Source organism: Simochromis diagramma, unplaced genomic scaffold (assembly GCF_900408965.1).
Source record: "Simochromis diagramma unplaced genomic scaffold, fSimDia1.1 OVJJ01000205.1, whole genome shotgun sequence".
Lineage (NCBI taxonomy): Eukaryota > Metazoa > Chordata > Actinopteri > Cichliformes > Cichlidae > Simochromis > Simochromis diagramma.
The window spans coordinates 623,491-642,467 of NW_024386782.1; the positions used below are offsets into that span (position 1 = coordinate 623,491).

Sequence of the window (18,977 nt, forward strand, 5' to 3'; positions counted from 1 at the left end):
GACATTTATCATCTTATATAATATTTGAGTAGTTTGAGGTATATTTAGGATATATTTACGGACAACGTGCATCTTTAGGTAGATAATAGACCTTTTTCTCCTCTGTCATTCTTCCTTGTGATCTTTAACTTTTTGTTTTTGTTTTGTTTTCTAAAAAGGGGGGAAGGGAAAACAACAAAATTAATTAAAGAATTTCCCTCTGAACACTTCTCCATCTTTGTTTTATAATTTTGATGGCTTTATTGTTATTTGTTTTTACTTGATATTGTTATTCATTTTTAATTGACTTCTTAAATCTCTCACTTCGGAGTGAATGAACACAGTTATAAACACACACACAGAGCATACACAAAATTAGCTCATACCTGCTGTACTAAAGTATATCTTAATCTGGGCTTCCCATGGCATTACCTAATCATAAGAGGAATGTGTATTTGTATAAAGTGTATGCTTAAACGGAAAATATAATTTTTGTGTACTTTATGTATCACCAATTCACTAAAAAAAACATTGGAACTTACATTTCATGATGCCACAAAGGTTATGAAGAGAGTCAGCAAGAAGACAACAGAAGTCGAAGCTGCAATTATGGTGGCTCCACTGGGAGCTGTAATGAAATTAAATTGTTATATCACAGAAATGTTGGTTAAGTACTGGGATTTATTTGCAAAGAACAAAAAGTATTATAGCAGTAAATCTTTTACTGATCACTACAGTATTACATTTCACATCCCTGGTTGTGGCAGTTTGCTTAAGCAAGTTCTTTAAGAAGGCAATACAGATTTTTTTGACAACCATTCAGTCGGCGTTTAGGTCACACCTACATTCAATCATCAGCTGAGTTAACCCCATGTCGAACTACATGTCTTTGGAGAAGTAGTTCGACATGGGGACAACATGCAAACACCACACAGCAAGGTCTTTAAAATCTGGTTATTTCAGTTTTTCATTCATTATGACCGTCATTCTCACCTGTATCTGTTTCACAGTAAGATTTGAGCACCTTCTCAGTCACGTTCCAGCTCACTTGGTTGCTGTGATTACAGAAAATGGTGTCTTGCTGCAGGTAAACAATTAAAGAGGAAAAAAATTTTGTGGCCTTCAAATTCTTTGCTCCTGCATGAGAGCAGTTTTTACCATCACATCTGAAACTACTGCTGACGTTAAAGTCCACTGTGCTGCAGGTCGCAGTCAGGTTACAGGAGTCTGAGCTCTTGGACACAGGGTCCACTGTCAGGTCAGCAGGAGTCACTGGATCTGGGGAACAACAGGTGTGAAAGTATTAAAAACAGGCCTATGACGTGTCAACATTTCAAAGTAATAATGAAAAGAGAAACCTACCTTGAACTATGACCTTATATTCAGCCACAGTCTGGTCTCGTCCCCCAACTACAACTGCTTTATAATCTCCACTGTCACTGTGTTGTACATTCTTTAATTTCAAAGAGCAATTTGGTCCAAACAGCTTAGCCCTTCCTGCATATTTGTTATACACGAATGGATCTTTATTAAAAACACATTTAGCTATATTGTTACTGTAATTAAATTTCCAGAGCAAATCTGTCTTTTTGTCAAGTTTAACAGGTTTCTCTGTATCCAAGTGTAAGTCCTTTCCATGCAGCACAAACACATGTTGGAGACCTAAAAGAAAACAATTAAAAAATAGAATTAAAAAATTAACATCAACAACACTGGTGTCAGAATTGTGTGCATGAAGCTATATATTGTAAAATTTAATATAATGACAGAAGGTTATGTCAACTTAAGATCACAAAAAATGAATGTGGAATAGTATTTCATTCTCCTGTCCAGAAAACAAAAAACATGTCAGTGCTGACTGTGAGGCAGGCAGAGTCAGACCCAAATGCGGGAGTTGGAAACAAGGGAGGTAAACTAAAAGGCAGTTTTATTGCTGAACTTAAACATAATACAGAATAATGCAGACTGAAAAACAAGGAAAACATAAGTGTGTTGATGCATGCTCAATCATCCAGGTAAGGAAATCCCAAGAAGTTCATTCTGATCATCTGGATGCAGCGTTTTTACTGATCCAAGACTGAAGAAGTCACTTGGATGAGTGACAAAATGTTGCTGAAAACGTTATATCCAGATGAACAGAATCAAACTTTTGGGTAAATCTATGAGTCTTCAGGGACGACAGACTGCAAGGAAGGACACAGCAAAGGACAAACGGAGAAAGAGACGATACATAACAATTAACATCATCAATGAACCAAGGACTAGAAGCAAAGACAGCAAACAGAAGAACCAAGAAACTATATCATAATCATTATACAAGGTTCAAACATAGATCACACAGTTACAAGGATCCTGGTGTAGAAAGTAATATTAAATAAATAACAAGAGCTCATCAAGCTTAAACGTGCTGCTGTTGTTTATCCGCTGGTTTCCTGATTTTCCTTAAAGTGGGCGATACACAAACAAGAGAGACGGGACATGGGACAGAAAACTCGATCAGCTGATCATTGATCAGTTTCATGATTGAAGTAACAACAGGAGAGGGAGGGGGAGAGAATTAGAGGAGAAGAGGCAGTAGCTCCATATATCGGTTGTTAAGTTTAAGGTGGGAATGCCTTACAAACATTCAGAGATGAACTTACACAGTTACTTTACTTTTCTGGGATAAAAATGCCGATTTTGTAGCAAGGCTCCAAATGCTTAACCAGACCGCTGACAGGTCTCGCACAGCTGCTCTATCACGTGACGCATACTGCTCCGACTGCTAAGGTCATGAGCTGGGTTATGCAATCTGCAAGTTTTGTGAGGTGCTTTTGTGATATTTAATGGATCGGATTTCATTTTCCATCCAGTAATTTAGGTCAGTATCGGAGCGATACCGATACTGTATTTCGGCTCGGTCCATCCCTAATGTAGGCAATGCAATAGATACATTGCTGAAGCTAAACTATTTTTTTAATACTGTAAAATGTCCTGAAAAAACTATCTGAAGTACATTAACTGTGTTTTTCAAAGGGTCCATGAAAATACTGGGTAGTTTAGCACACGTCTAAACTATAGACAAGTCTATTACAGTTTACAGTAATACACTATGTTTAACTGGTGGAACAGAAGCTGAGGTGTTCGTAGTCATTATCAGGTTACTTCATGAGTAGCAGAGGTTAATTTAACTTTAAGCGGATGGTGCCAGTTAAGGTCACACTGAATTCCACCTTGATGTTAAACTGTTATACTGCTCGGGAGTTTAATATCCACGAAGAACAGTAAATTATGAAGCAGCACCACACCTCAGCTGACCACACCCCATACACGAGCTTTATTTACGCTTATTTCAGAAATAAATCGGATTTATTGCTACGTGATTCTTTTCTCCACACTGAACAACTACACTTGAGCATTAGGTTAGCTGCCAAATCCCACTAAAACCCCTGACTATACAGATTATCTTGCAAATCTGCAACAGTTATTTTTTCATTCCCTTTCTTTGTTTTTGTTTTGTTTTTTCTGCTTGTGTTTTACAAAACAGATCTTCAAACTGAGTAAAACAATTATAATTTAGAATGAAATAAAGTTTCTATTCCTACACATATTACAGCTTTAATAACGCTCCACTTTTATTTATTTATTTATTTATTTATTTATTTATTTATCTGTAGTATGTCTTACGTGTAGTCACCTAGATTTCAAAATAAATATACAGCTCCAAAAACGTATTAGCATAACTTATTAGTATACAAATTCATCCTTACCTTGTATTTTACATGAACACAGGCATAAAACAGCTCCAAAAAACATTATGCGATCCATTTTGAAGTGACTTCAGTCTGGAAAAATGAGACACTCCCTGTAAAACAGGATGAGGAATTACTGCAACTTAGTCCTTGTTCATCCTCATATCATTCCCCCGCTTTCTTCCGTGGGACGGACTAAGAGAGGAGTCGATGTCTTTTTTTTCTTCTTTTTTTTTAAACTTTATTTAACAAACAATGAGTATATAACATACGAACACATGAAGTATACAAAACAACAGAACATGAACACAAAAAGCCAGGGGTAAAAGAAAAAGGTAACAATTATAAGAATACACGCAAAAATTCACATACATATATTGTTTTGAGAGCCTTTTTGTTGGTGGAGTCTGATATTGACTGTATGTACATTTCCACATCCTTAAAATAATGACAGAAATATGGTGTTTTGTTAGTAAACTTACATTTATGGATAAAAAAATTAGCTAAAAGTATTAACAAATTTATCATAAAAAAACATTTATCATACTTCTTGGGGAACTTAAAGAAACAGAATAAAACATTTTCCCATCGTAAAGAAAACTCCCTTAAAATATGAACAATAACAAACCTGCTAAATTCCTTCCAGAATCTCTGTGTAAAAGAACAGTACCAAAAAAGATGTGTCACAGTTTCTGGATGATCCCCACAGAAAGTACAATTAGTATTTATGTCCCTTTTAAATTTGACCATGTAGTGACTGGCTGGATAACATTTATGTAGAATATTAAAAGAGACTTCTTTCACCTTATTTACAATCAAATATTTATGGGGGACCATCCAGACTGTCTTCCACTTGATATCTGGAACATATCGGTTCCAATAAGATATTATATATGGGAGAGAGACGATATCTTCTTGGAATAAACTACGTATTCTCTTATTGCTGTTACCAAGTTCCTGTGAAAAGCAAATTTTTCCTATTGGTGACTCAGCTGGATCAGGGAGAGTGACTGAGGTAGATATTGAGCTGTCAGTTTTTTTATATAACATTAAAGTCCCTGAGGGTATGGCACCAAGCACCACTGAGAATTTCTGAACACTGATTGGAAAATTATATAGTGCAATAAAGTCGTTGTAAGTAAGTAGTTGTCCCTCTTTATTAACCAGCTGAGCCACCAATAGGATCCCATTTTGGAGCCAAGTTTCCAGGAAAAGTGATTTATTTTTCTATAAAATATCTCTGTTGTTCCAGATAAGGTATTTGTGAGGTGAGAAGTTGTGTTTATAAATGAGGGTCCACGCTAAGAGGACCTGCTTATGGAAGGATGAAAGCTTTACAGGGAGTTTCTCAACATTGTAATTACAATTTAAAATAAAATTAAAGCCACCAAAATGAGAGAAAATATAATATGGTATAAAGTTCCAGATAGAGGTAGGGTTTTTAAGAAAATGTTTAGCCCAATTAATTTTGAAAGTGTTATTTAAAGTAGAAAAGTCTAAGACGTTAAGCCCACCTGATTCGTACTTATTCATCACAACAGTTTTTCTAATATAATGTGTACGGTTTTTCCATATAAAATTAAAGAGCATACGGTCAATATCTTTACTAATTTTCTTATCCAGATGTAAGGAGAGGGCAGCATATGTTAATCAGGATATCCCTTCAGCTTTAGTAATTAACACTCTACCTTTCAAAGACAAGTCCATTTGCAGCCACTGGTTGAACTTTTTTAGGGTTTTCTGTATAATTGGAGTGAAGTTTGAAGAGCATCTTGATTTTTGGTCTTTGGATATTAACAGTCCCAAGTATGTGACTTCTTGTTTAACAGAGATATTACAGATAGTATTTGCAGGGCAGTCTTTAATTGCTAGTAACTCACACTTTTTTAGATTTAGGCATAAACCAGAGGCCTCAGAGAAATCACTAATCACAGTAAGAGCTGGAGGGATTTGGTTTGCATTCTTCAAGAAGAGTGTGGTGCCATCGGCTAACTGGCTGATGACGAGCTCCTTATCAGCTATGGTGATTCCTTGTACTGATCAAAGTATAGCCGTAATTTAAGGAGCTCTAGGGGTGACTGTGGCTACAGGTCACATACTAAAGATTGGTGGCTCACTCCTGTTTGCACCAGTCTGCGTGCCAAATATTATTGGGTAAGATACTAACCCACCAAGTTTTTCTCCGATGAGTCTGTGTGAATGTTACAGGAGCACTTACATAGAAAGTCATAGAAAAAAATGCTAGTATGAATGGGTGAATGAGGCAAATAGTATAATGTGCTTTGAGTTCTCAGAGTAGAAAAGAGCTGTATGAGAACCAGTCCATTTAACATGTGTACGATTCAGTACATTTAGGTAACAACCAGCATTCTGGCATAAGCAGCACAAAGTACTGACTAAAAATTAAGCAGACCTGATGAGGATGCATGAAGGAGAGACTGAAGGAGAATCAATACATTTTTAAATGAAGGGTAAAGTCTTCTGATATAAACTGCTGGGGACTGGGCATGAGGTTCTAAGGACTGAGACTCAGTATTTATAGTTATCTTTTTTATTCTGTCACCATGTTTATGGTTCTGGTTTTATTTTGCCAGGCCCTTGTCCTGTGTGTAACAAAACCCTCAGATTTCCTTATTTCCATTTTGTGATCTCCCTCATACCTGTGTCCTCTGTGTGTTCTATATTTCCCAGTTATTGTCAGTTTTTGGGGGTCTATTATGACGGAGCTACATGGCAGTACTCACTTTATAGTGAGTTCTGATGAATTCTGCTCTGTTCCAATCAAAATCACAGTATTACTGAGGAGCAGAAATAAATGGAGCTCATTCAAACATTCGTAATGAGGAATGAGTGAAGAGTTTTAGAATAGATGTTTTGGCACCGCGCTCACAGCTTTGATCCCTGAAAGTTGTTCAGAATTTTAGTGTACTGCTCTCTACTTATGAATTCTCCTACCCGCCTCTCCTTAGTTTCCTTGGTCAAGAAAAGGAGATAGGAAGTAGCTGAAAAACTTTTCATGTATTTGTTACTTCTATGATGGACTATTGCAATTCTTTATCAAGTTCTTCTAAAAGCTCCCTGAGAAGCCTTCAATTAGTACAAAACATTGCACCAACACAAACTAAAAGGAGAGGTTATATTTTTTTCTATATTAGTGTCTCTTCTTTGCCTTCCTCTTAAATCACAAATTTAGTTTAAAATCCTTCTTCTCACACATGAAAATGCTAAATGACCAGGTCTCATCACATCTTAAAAATGGGGTGGCTGTGGCCCAGGTGGTAGAGCAAATCAGCTACTGACTGGAAGGTTGGTGGTTTGATCCTTGGTTTCCCCAGTCTGCATGCCAAGTATCCTTGGGCCCTCCAATGTGTTCATTTGTGTGTGAATGTTGGTTAGATTGCATTTAAGTATAGAAGGAAGTGCTTGTATGAACGAGTGAATGAGGCGTATTGTATACAGCGCCTTGAGTACTCTGGGAGAGTAGAAAAGCGTATATGAGGATCAGTCCATTTACTATTTAAAAATCTAATACTACAATATTATCTCAATAAACAAGTTCATTCACAAACCATGACTAAGTTATGCTACTACTACTGACTGAAATTACTGGGGGTCTACCCAAAATGCAATAAGCCTTTCTTCATCCACCTTTTACTCCAAATGTGTGTATATACTGCATGTCATTAGCATTTGCTTTTTCTCTCCCAAAGTTTGTCTTTGGATTCTCTACACTTTAGTTGATCTTTTTTCCTGCTTCTTTTCCCCCTTTACTCAAAATCTGTCAGATAACCTCCCTGGGTTTGGCTCAGCTGGAGGTCTTGTTGTATTTGAAGTATTTTTGACGGATAACTTTCACTATGACTTTGGATCACTGACTACGATTGTAGCAGATATTCACACTACTAACTGAACATCTCAGTGTAAACTACATTTAACTGCATAATATTGAATTTTATCAGCATCGTGACTAAAAATACCAGCATCACTACAAACATGCCATTTTGTATTACCAAAAGATTTTTAAAAGCAACAAAACAAACAATAGTTATAAAAACAACAGAGCGAGTTCTTACCTTGTACTGCTATTATGTAGAGCAAAGAAAAAGGAAGCAGGACTAAACCACGAGACATCATTCTCCCAACTGAGCAGTTGAAGAAGGAAGTAGAGTAACATTTTGATAAACCACACCTCTGGGACTAGTAAAACTTTTCTTTTCTTGGTTGGTTAAATGAACAGTTGTTACTTTTTATTAAAAATGTTTCACGGAGAAAAAAAAAAAATAGATTTTAAAGAGGCTTGTTAGCCATATTTTTTCAAGATGAGTAAAGTTATGAGTGTTTTAAGCAATACAAATGTATCTTTGACATGTGTCAGTGTCAGAAATGGCATCAAAGAGAAACAAAGCCATCAAACTAGAGCCCACCCGTTTATGACTGGACCAAAGACAAATGATCATGTTAGCAAAGCTGCGTTTTGTAGATGTGTTACAAATGTACAGACTTGCTGATAATGTGATGTTAGAGTTTCAGTATGATGCAGCTGAGGTTAACATAGTATCAGTAGGACTTAAACCTCAATTGCTGTTTCATTTTAAGTCTTACAGTCTAAACAAACAATTCCACATGAGCATAGCTGACTAAGACCTATACACAATCATTTTAGTTATGTACATCAGACACCAGCAATGCTGTTTTTTGCTGTATGTATGTGGATTAATCAACTGATTAAAATAAGAGCATATCTGTCATAGCTAAACACTTAACTGGCACACTCACAACAGGCTCAGAGACAAAAATGTTTACAGAAAGCAGGAAAGTGCAAAAGCAGATAAGAATTCCTTATGAGCAGCAGAAAGTTCACATAATGTGAGAGTTTTCCTAGAAGAGCGAGTTCTTCCAGAGATCGTTTTCAGGGTGGAAGAAGAAAAGCAAAGATAAGAATAAATCACTGAGCTTGTCTTTAAAGACACTTTACACTCATAATATGAAAGAGTAATTCCAAAACAATTATTTTTCATCTTATTCAGATCCATTAAATTCATGGATCACTTCATTTGTAACTATTAATATTCCACATTCTCACATCCCAGCACTCACCTGCATTGTATACTGTTCCACTTTTTTGTCTGTGATTTCTGCAAGTGTTCAAGGAATAGTAGGCTACCGTTTTTTTACATAAAGAAGAGTTCCTTTAATGTTTGTGCATATCTGGACACATTAATATTATTAAAGCTACAGAGACATACAAAAAACTGTTACAGTTTGATTTGTTAAAAATTAATCATCTGTTTTTAAAACTAACAATTCAATGATTTTCAGTGTTTGAGTGCTTTTAGTAGACTCAAAATTTAACACACATTCATCTTAACCTTTCAAGGTACAAATTTACTTCACATACATAAAGTGCTATGTTCTGAAGCAGCAACAGCAATCACGCATGACAGAAAACATGAAATACAAACACCATTACCAACATACAGGTCACAAAAAACGATTCAGGTTTGTCTACTTTTCAGTTGTAGTGCTACATTTAATTGAACTATTACAGTACATGTTTGGGTTTTTACCAGGAAATGAACCAGTCACGATTCTCTCAACTGAGCAATGAAGAAGGTAGCATAATGTTTTGTCAAACCACACTTATTGGTCCTTTCAAGCTTCTCATTTCGGTTCTGCGTTGGTTCACTGAACAGCTTTTACTTTTTTTAACCTCTTTGGTTCGTTTTTTGTTTTGTTGTTTATTCTGCATGGTGAGCAGATCAAGAAAAAGGAAAGAAGAGGGGGGCAAAGAGATAACGTAGAAAGAGTACAGACTTGCTGATTGTGTGACATTACTTCAGTGTCACAGACAGAGGGCAGTAGGTTGTACATCTGTCATACTGTATGTATAAGCTGAAGCTGCAAGAGGTGTTGAAACATAAACCTATGAAAAAGCAAATGGTCATAAATGGGTGAACACAGCTACTTAAATAAGTGTCCACTCGTTTAAAGCAGTAAAAAAGCTTTTAAAAAGCTTTTTCAGTAAAAGTTTTTCTGAGAGAAATTTGAGAGAAAATCAATTCAGAATTTTGAAAACATAAGATAAACCCTCTACTGCATCTTTTTTTTCCCTTTTTCTATTTTTTGAGATAGTGGCACTCTTGTTTTGCACTGAGAGAAAAGGTATGAAAATAACATAATTAAATTGTGGGAAAAGGTAGAATGGAAGGTTGTAGTATAATAATTTGACACGAATTTGGTTCATTTTCAATCCAGTCCTTGTACCTGAACATTTTCAGAGGAAAACTTTTTTTCCTTTTCTTTTCTTTGTTGTAAATTCAGTTAAACTATTTAACAATGACTTAATCCTTCAAGAATAGACATTTTAAATCCTGAAACAATTTGAAGCTGGAAGCCAGTAACAAAAAAACATAATTTCTTCATATTCTTTTCAAACCTATGAAAAACATCAATAATAACACAGTATGATAAGCATACATTCATTCTGCTTATCTGGGGTCGGGTCGCAGGGGCAGCAGCCCAAGCAGAGAGCCCCAGACCTCGCTCTCCCCAGCCACCTCCTCCAGCTTGTCTGGGGTAACACCAGGGCGTTCCCAGGCCAGCCAAGAGATATAGTCTCTCCAGCATGTCCTGGGTCTGCGTCGGGGCCTCCTCCCTGTGGGACATGTCCAGAACACCTCACCCAGGAGGCATCCTTGTCAGATGCCCGAACCACCTCAACTGGCTCCTTTCAATGTGGAGGAGCAGCGGCTCTACTCTGAGTCCCTCCCGAATGGCTTGCAAAAGTAATGTCACAAAAGAACCCAGAACAGCATTAAAGAACTCCAAGCTTCACCTGTCTCAGTGAAGGTCAGAGTTCATGATTTGACAAAACAAAGAGACTGTGGAATAAATGGCCTCCATGGGAGAGTTCAAGGAGAAAACCACTGCTGATCAAAAAGAATACAAAGGCTTCTCTGACATCTGTGAAGAAACAAATGAAATTGAGAAGTGTACGCACACACACACACACACACACACACACATGCACTTATAATTAGTGTTACATGCATCTGGTTTCATGTGGTTCATGTGACATATGCTTTCAGGTGCATTTACAGGCATCCAATCTTAAGTGGGAAGCATGTGATCAGTGACCGTTAGAGGATATGGGTCATCATACAGGTGCCAATGTGTATTGTCATGGTCCTGCGACCATGACTCGGTGACTTTGTGTTTGTGTTCTTTATTGTTATTACTTTCATTATTATTCATGGCTGTTTTGGGATGGTTTGTGTTTTGGGATTTTAGATACTGGGTTTTGGGTTTGTGCTCCCTCTATTGGTCCCTGGTGTCAGTGTTCCCCTGTCTCGTCAGGTTAACCAGGTCCAGCTGTGTCTCCCACCTGTGTGTGATTTCCCAGTGTCTCTCTGTGTACTTATAGTGTGTGTTTTCCTCTGCTCCTCGTCGCGTCGTCTGTGTTCATACCCTGTGAAATCCTCTGCGTGCTCTCCCTGCTGTTCTCCCTTCATGTTCAGGTTTGCCACTCCTCTGTGTAGTTTATCCCAGTTTAGTTCATCCTTAGTTCTGTTTGCCATCTCCACTTTATGTCTGGTATTGTTAATAAATCACCCTTCACATCTGAATAAGTGCTGCATTTGAGTCCTCCTTTCCACTCTTCACACGGCCGCTGCCCCGGACCGTGACATGTATGGGCAAATGGGATGGACACTATATATTATCTTGATGTTCTTCCTTATTGCATGTAAGAGGAATCCACATACATGTATTAAAGTCTCTCAAACTGACTTGGTGTTCATCTCTTTATTGTTTCAACCGCTACAAAGAAAACACATCATTACTGCAGTCAGTCTGACTAGACAAACAAAAAAATACAGAAAAAATTGCTCTTCTGTTTTCTCCATCACTGCCACAACTGTACACAAGCCCATACAGACCACACACTTATGGCGACTGTTTTTTCACAACCACGTGACATTTGTGAAGTTTGAAAAAATGGCCATTGGTAATTGGTAATACCAAAGTCTATTTATCTGTATGATTAGCTGTGTTGCACAGTGTGATAAAGGGGATGTTAACTAATCTGCCTATAAATGGTTTAAATGCAGCTTAAATGCATTCAAATAGATTGGCATCTCATTTAAGACTTACATGTACTGTGTTAGTTCCTGTATTCTCCTCCTCTTTGAGATGTCTGCCATTTTTACCTGTCTATAAATAGTTTCACATTTTCAAGACTGTAGAATATTTTTAAAGTTAAAGAGCACTGCACTGGTTTTATTATACACAAATCCAAAGCAGTTAGAGTACAATTAAACAAAAACAAAACCAACAACAAACAAACGACCTTTATTTGTCACATGCACAATCATACAAGATGCAGTGAAATGCTTGTGCGGACACATTTACTGATGCAACAACCATTATATATGATAAAAAGAAACATATACACGTGTAATGTAATGTTATTAATGTAATAACATTACAAACTAAATATTGCAGATATTTCACAATAGTCTGCAGTTACATACACTCATTGGTCCTTAGCTGACTCTACCCACTTTGTTGGCATGTCTGTAAACTCTGTGCCTATTTCATTTTCTCAAAAATAAGACTTTGAAAGAATAAAAATTGGGTTAACTAGCTCGGTTAATTCAAATTAAGAGAAATATCGAGCTACCTTTAAGCTAGACCACAATATAAATCAGCAACCAGCCTCCAAACCTTTGTGTCTAAAGTGAGCTACATGTGAGTGAACAGATCCATATGCTTTCTGATTAATATGTTTCTCTCTTGGTCACAGTAACATGAACATCCACATTTTACACACATGGTACATCAGTGAACACTGTTGATCATTATAAATACAGTTATTGATTTTCTTCAGGTCTGGGTGTTTGTTGTTGGACTGTAGAATTGGGCTTTGCAGCTCTGTCCACCTGAGCATACACTGTCTCTGGCTGGGGGATGTTTCCAGTCTTTGTGGATTTTTGTCCAGTGTGAAACTCCACCAAAGCATAAGTAGATGTTGGAGAATTACACAATTCATGTCCTGCGGGAGTCTGATTTTGAGTCTGGCCTGGAGTGATGTCCTGGAAATAAATCAAAAGTGCTTTGTTAGGAAATTTGTAATAGTCATGATTACTTTATCTTACATGTGTTATACAATAATAAGCCAAGAAGTCTAAATGCAAGAAAATATCACAAACAGTGATGTCTAAATGTGACAAGAACAAGCACAAGGTTGGATCTGCATCAGCATCAACTGGATGGAACAGTTGGTGTAGAAAGGAGATGGGGTTGATTTTAGAAAGTAGTTTGTGAAACAGTTTTGCTCATGTGTAGTTGCAGACTTTAGTCCAGTTAAAAATTTAAAGGATTTTGTACAGAAACAAATCTGTTTTCAATAATTTAATTACTCAAAATTAAACCATTTGTACCTACAGTTTGACTAGCAGAGTGGGAGAGTTTCTTCTTCTGTTTTGTTTTGTTTTTTGTTTTGTTTTTCCAAAAAAAAGTTTCCGCTTACCTCAGGAACCTCAGTAAATAGTATTTTCCTGGTCCCCTCTTCTACTTTTACCTGTAAGTCAGTCATAGAAAATATAGGTTGACTTGCTTGAAATTTACTTATCGCAGGATAAATTATATTTCCTTATTAAAGTGTTACATTTACAACGCGAGAGAAAAATAAACTCATCCCTCTTTGCAGTCAAAGTTAATTTGATATTTTTATAGCTTTCATTAAGTGTGAAAAAACATGCCTATGGAACCTGTCATAGTCACACACACACACACACACAAACAAGAACAGCAGCCATACTATTGTAATGACAAAACTTTACCCCCCACATAGTCACAGAATATACACTACATATCAATTTAACACTGACATTTATCATCTTTTATAATATTTGAGTAGTTTGAGGTATATTTAGGATATATTTATAGACAAATTGCATCTTTACATAGATAATGCAAATTTCAATTGTCTTTAATGGGTGATGGACATCAAGGTTGCCTTTGAATTGTTGTAACCATCATTACACGACCTCCTAAAGCTAACAAAACAATGTTTACTGTTCCAATGTTTTCCAAGTCTATACTTTAACATGTACACTGGTACAGCTAGGAACCTTTTTCTCCTCTGTCATTCTTCCTTGTGGTCTTTAACTTTTTGTTTTGTTTTTTTAAAAAGGGGGGAAGGGAAAAGAACAAAATTAATTCAAGAATTTCCTTCTGAACACTTCCCCATCTTTGTTTTATAATTTTAATGGCTTTGTTGTTATTTATTTTTATTTAATATTGTTATTCATTTTTTATTTACAGCTTAAATCTCCCATTCCACAGTGAATCAACACAGTTACAAACACACTCACACAGAACATACACAAAATAGATCTTTACTGCTGTACTAAAGTATATCTTCAGCTGTGCTTCTCCTGCCATTACCTAATCATATGAGAAATGTGTATTTGTATAAACTGTGTGCTTAAATGCAAAATAAAATTTTTGTGTACTTTACATATTACAAATTCACTAAAAAACATTGGAACTTACATTTCATTATGACACAAAGGGTAATGAAGAGAATCAAGAAGATGAGAACAACAATCGGAGCTGTAATTTTGATGGCTCCACTGGACACTGTAATGAAATTAAATTATTGTATCACAAAAATTCTGAGTTCAGTACTAGGATTGATTTGCTATCCATCTTCTTCTACTTCTTCAGGATTTATTTGCAAAAATATATATATATATATTATAGCAGTAAATCTTTTAATGATCACTTACACACCCCTGGTTGTGGCAGTTTGCTTAAACAAGTTCTTTAAGAAGGCAATACAGATTTTGTTGACAACCATTCACAGTCAGTGGTCAGTTCACACCTACATTTAATTATCAGTTGAGCTAACCCCACAAACTACATGTTTTTGGACATGTAGTTAGACATGGGGAGAACATGCAAAATCCACACAGCAAGGCCTTTAAAACGTGGTTATTTCAGTTTTTCATGTATTACTATGACCTTTATTCTCACCTGTCTCTATTTCACAGTAAGATTTGAGCACCTTCATGGTTTGATTCCAGCTCACTTGGTTGCTGTGATTACAGAAAATGGTGTCTTGCTCCAGGTAAACAATCAGAGAGGAAAATTTTTTTGTGGCCTCCAAATCCTTTTCTTCTGCATGAGAGCAGCTTTTACCATCACATCTAAAACTACTGCTGATGTTAAAGTCCACTGTGCTGCAGGTCACAGTCAGGTCACAGGAGTCTGAGCTGTTGGACACAGGGTCCACTGTCAGGTCAGCAGCAGGCACTGGATCTGGGGAACAACGGGTGTAAAAGTATTTAAAACACGTCAATGACACGTTGACACTTCGAAATAATAATGAAAATAGAAACCTACCTTGAACTATGACCTTGTATTCAGCCACAGTCTGGTCTCGTCCCCCAAGCACAACTGCTTTATAATCTCCACTGTCACTGTGTTGTACATTCTTTAATTTCAAAGAGCAATTTGGTCCAAACAGCTTAGCCCTTCCTGCATATTTGTTATACACGAATGGATCTTTATTAAAAACACATTTAGCTATATTGTTACTGTAATTAAATTTCCAGAACAAATCTGTCTCTTCGTCAAGTGTAACAGGTTCCTTTATATCCAAGCGTAAGTCCTCTCCATGCAGCATAAACACATGTTGGAGACCTAAAAGAAAACAATTAAAAAATAGAATTAAAAAACTTAACAACAACAACACTGGTGTCAGAATTGCGTGCATGACGCTATATAGAGACAATTTAATATAATGACAGAAGGTTATGTCAACTTAAGATCACAAAAAATCAGACCCAAATGTGGGAGTTGGAAACAAGGGAGGTAAACTAAAAGGCAGTTTTATTGCTGAACTTAAACATAATACAGAATAATGCAGATGCAAAAACAAGGAAAACAATCTATAAGTGTGTTGATGCATGTCAATCATTCAGGTAAGGAAATCCCAAAAAGTGAATTCTGTTCATCTGGGTGCAGCGTTTTTACTGGGAAAAACATTTCATCACTGATCCAAGACTGAAGAAGTCACTTGGATGAGTGACAAAATGCTTCTCTTACTAAAACCTTTATATCCAGATGAACAGAATTAAACTTTTGGGTAAATCTATGAGTCTTCATGGAGAACAGACTGCAAGGAAGGACACAACAAAGGACAAAAGGAGACAGAGACAATACATAACAAGGGAAAACACGACAGGTGGGAAGATAACTGAAACAAATCAGAGATAATTAGACACCGGAAGAAGAACAGAAGACATGAGACAAGTGGTCACCAAAGTAAATAAGCAAATGACTAACACTGACCTGGAAACCTGAACTTGACACAGACAGAAGCCAAAGCATGAAAAGAAGTCTGTTCCAGAAAGGAAGACTGGGACAGACTGAAGACAGAAGGGAACTAGAAAAATTTGCATTTCCTGCGAAAATGCTGTGGGAATGCCTTGTAGTGGAATCGGAAAACAGCAGAAGGAGAACTATCTGTTGAAAAGAGCTGAAGAAGCTGAAGTTTTTGCTGAGAACAGCTGAAGAATCTGCAATTTGTGCAGAAAAGAGGTGAAAAACTGAAAATTCTGCTGTGAAGAGGTGAAAAATCTGAAATTTGTGTTGAAACGAGTTTAAAATTTTAAAGTGTTCACTAAAAAAAAGATTGTCATAAGCGGGATTTGAACCGGGGCCTCCCACCCTGAGAACGCCTGCTCATCTAACTGAGCTAAAACACAGCTCAGCCCGGAGAGCCAAATCAGCAAAGACACTAGTCATCAAAATGGGCCAAAAAATGCCATAAACAGCTTAATATTTCAAAAAGTATAACAGTTATGAGCACCAAAAGATATAGCAGGCATCAACTGAAGGAGCTGAAAAATTAGCTGACAAGAGCTCACAAAGTTGCACTTTCTGCAGAAAAGAGGTGAATAAATGTAAATTTGTGCTCGATACAGGAGAAGTAGCAGAACTTTGTGCTGAAAAGATGTGAAGACACTTAACCTTCTGGGTCAAATACTATGATTAAGCAAAAATACTACGATTTGGCACAAATACTATGCTTTGGCAGAATGACTATGTTTGAGGACAAATTCTATGATTTGGCTCAAACACTATGATTTGGCAGAAATACTATTAGTACAAATACTATGATTTGGTACAAATACTAGTACAATACGAGTACAACTTGATATAAAGTAGTATAATAATATAACTTAGTAAAAATGCAACATAGTAGCAGAAATACTATTATTTAGCAGAAAAGTAACAACTTAAGTAGAAATATTGGAAAAGCAAAACGGACAGCAAAAAAAAGCTGAAGTCTCCTTAAAACTACTTCTTGTTCAACTTTGAAAAATATAACTTGTTAGTATTTGTGCTATGTTTTAGCACAAATACTATGATTTGGCAGAAATATTGTACAAATGGTACAAATAGTGTGATTTACCAGAAATACTATGACTTAGCAGAAACACTTTGATTTTCAAGAAATGTAATAGTGTGATTTACCAGAAATACGATATAATAGAAGAAATGTGTGCTTGTATGCTTCTAGATCAGTCAACTGTATTTCTGCTAAGTCATAGTATTTCTGCCAAATCATAGTATTTGTGCTAAAATGTAGTAATTTGGCAGAAATACTATGTTTTAGCCCATATACTATGATTTTGCTCAAATACTATGATTTAGCAGTAATACTATGATTTGGCACAAATAATATTAAACTATGCAGAAATGTTAATATTTAGCAGAAACATAACTTGGAAGAAAGGGTGTAAGAGAACAACTTAACATAAATTAGTATAATACTATAACTTAGTAGATATGCAAAATAGTATCAGAAATACTATAATTTAGCAGAAAAGTAATATGTTAAGCAGAAATATTGGAGAAGCAAAGTGTCCAGCTGAAAAAGCCTGAACTTTCCTCAAAAGTACTGGTTGTTCAACTGTGAAAAATTGGCAGAAACATTAGAAAAGCAAGAAGGAACAGCCAGCAGATACACAAAGCTAAGGCAAAAATGACAAGCCTAACAATATTTGCAAATATGGACTTACACACACAGAAACGCAGAGACACATAAACCACGTACAGCAAACAATGTGTCCAGTCAATTAGTCTGTATCTGTTCAATTTGAATCCAACAATAAGATGCTATGCCCCAAAGACTAAAAATCTAGTCACACACACACACACGACGTTTGGGCTGCAGATCCGTTTCATTACCAATCGCACCACTGGCAGGGGGGCGGGGCGCCTGGAAAACAGGGTGACGAGCAGTCAGAAGTAGATCGCGGTGAGAGGCGGAAAACGCCGATTTTTGGTAGGTAGGGATAGAAGGACAATTCCTGTACTGGGTGAATCAATCAATCAAAGCTTTATTCGCCACGTGCAGGTTGCCCTGCAGTGAAATGGGACACCCCCCCGACCTTACACACACAACACAGACATTACATGGGGATACAAGTCAGAGATCGGTAGCGTTACACAAAAAAAACTGAAATATACATTACAATGGGAAAGTACAAGAGGAAAAAAAGAGACCTCTACTCATGCTGTGCTTCCATGGTAGGACAGCATGAGAACAGGAAACAAAAAAACTGTGAACAGCTCATATGAATTTCAAAGCAGTTCTACAGTCCAACACTGGTATCTCAATCTCCCGTTGGAGAGCCGCGAGCTTCGCCATACTTGCGTTCTGTGATGTTGTCATTTCTTGTGCTCAAGGAGCCAATTTCTGAGAACTCATGGCAGTGTGCCTCCCCGAGATGTCATTCAATTTGCGCCCAGAGATCTTATTCCGAGCTAGCCCTTCCAAGATGTATCCAGTCTGCAATCAGACATCTTATTCTGAGTATTCACAGCAGCCGTAGCCTCTCCAAGATCTTATCTGTGCTGACTCAATGAGCCCATTTTGAGAAACTCACGCCTCTCCCATCATTCCAATTCCAGCGGGCAGCCAAGGTTGGTTCAACCAAGGTTCAACCTTGGTTCAGGCGATTAGAGGATCATCAGGGGGTCCTTTTGTCCCTCTGTGGGGGGATACTCCCACTAGGTTTAAATCTGGGACTCCCCACCATTTGACCTTAGAACTGAAGAAGCTTCTCGGATGAGAGGTGAAACGTCTTCAAGTAACTTAAAGAAGTCCAGACGCTTTTCTTTGCAAGCTCCTTTGACTAGCCTTCAGTTTGCGTCACCGCTGTCTCAGTGGAGTTTATTAAACTCGGC

At 36.9% G+C, this 18,977-nt stretch overlaps 1 protein-coding gene across 1 annotated transcript in view; it reads right to left on the reverse strand.

The window, feature by feature from the left end:
* Positions 1 to 521: 521 nt before the first annotated feature.
* Positions 522 to 18,977, reverse strand: part of LOC120723178 (ATP-sensitive inward rectifier potassium channel 10) — a 41,160-nt gene continuing 22,704 nt past the window's right edge. Inside the window, exons 7-9 of the mRNA XM_040014531.1 lie at positions 1,342 to 1,641; positions 973 to 1,257; positions 522 to 607 (exon numbers count right to left, since the gene is read on the reverse strand). The gene's annotated coding sequence lies outside the window, so the exon portion shown is untranslated. The remainder of the gene's footprint in view (positions 608 to 972; positions 1,258 to 1,341; positions 1,642 to 18,977) is intronic.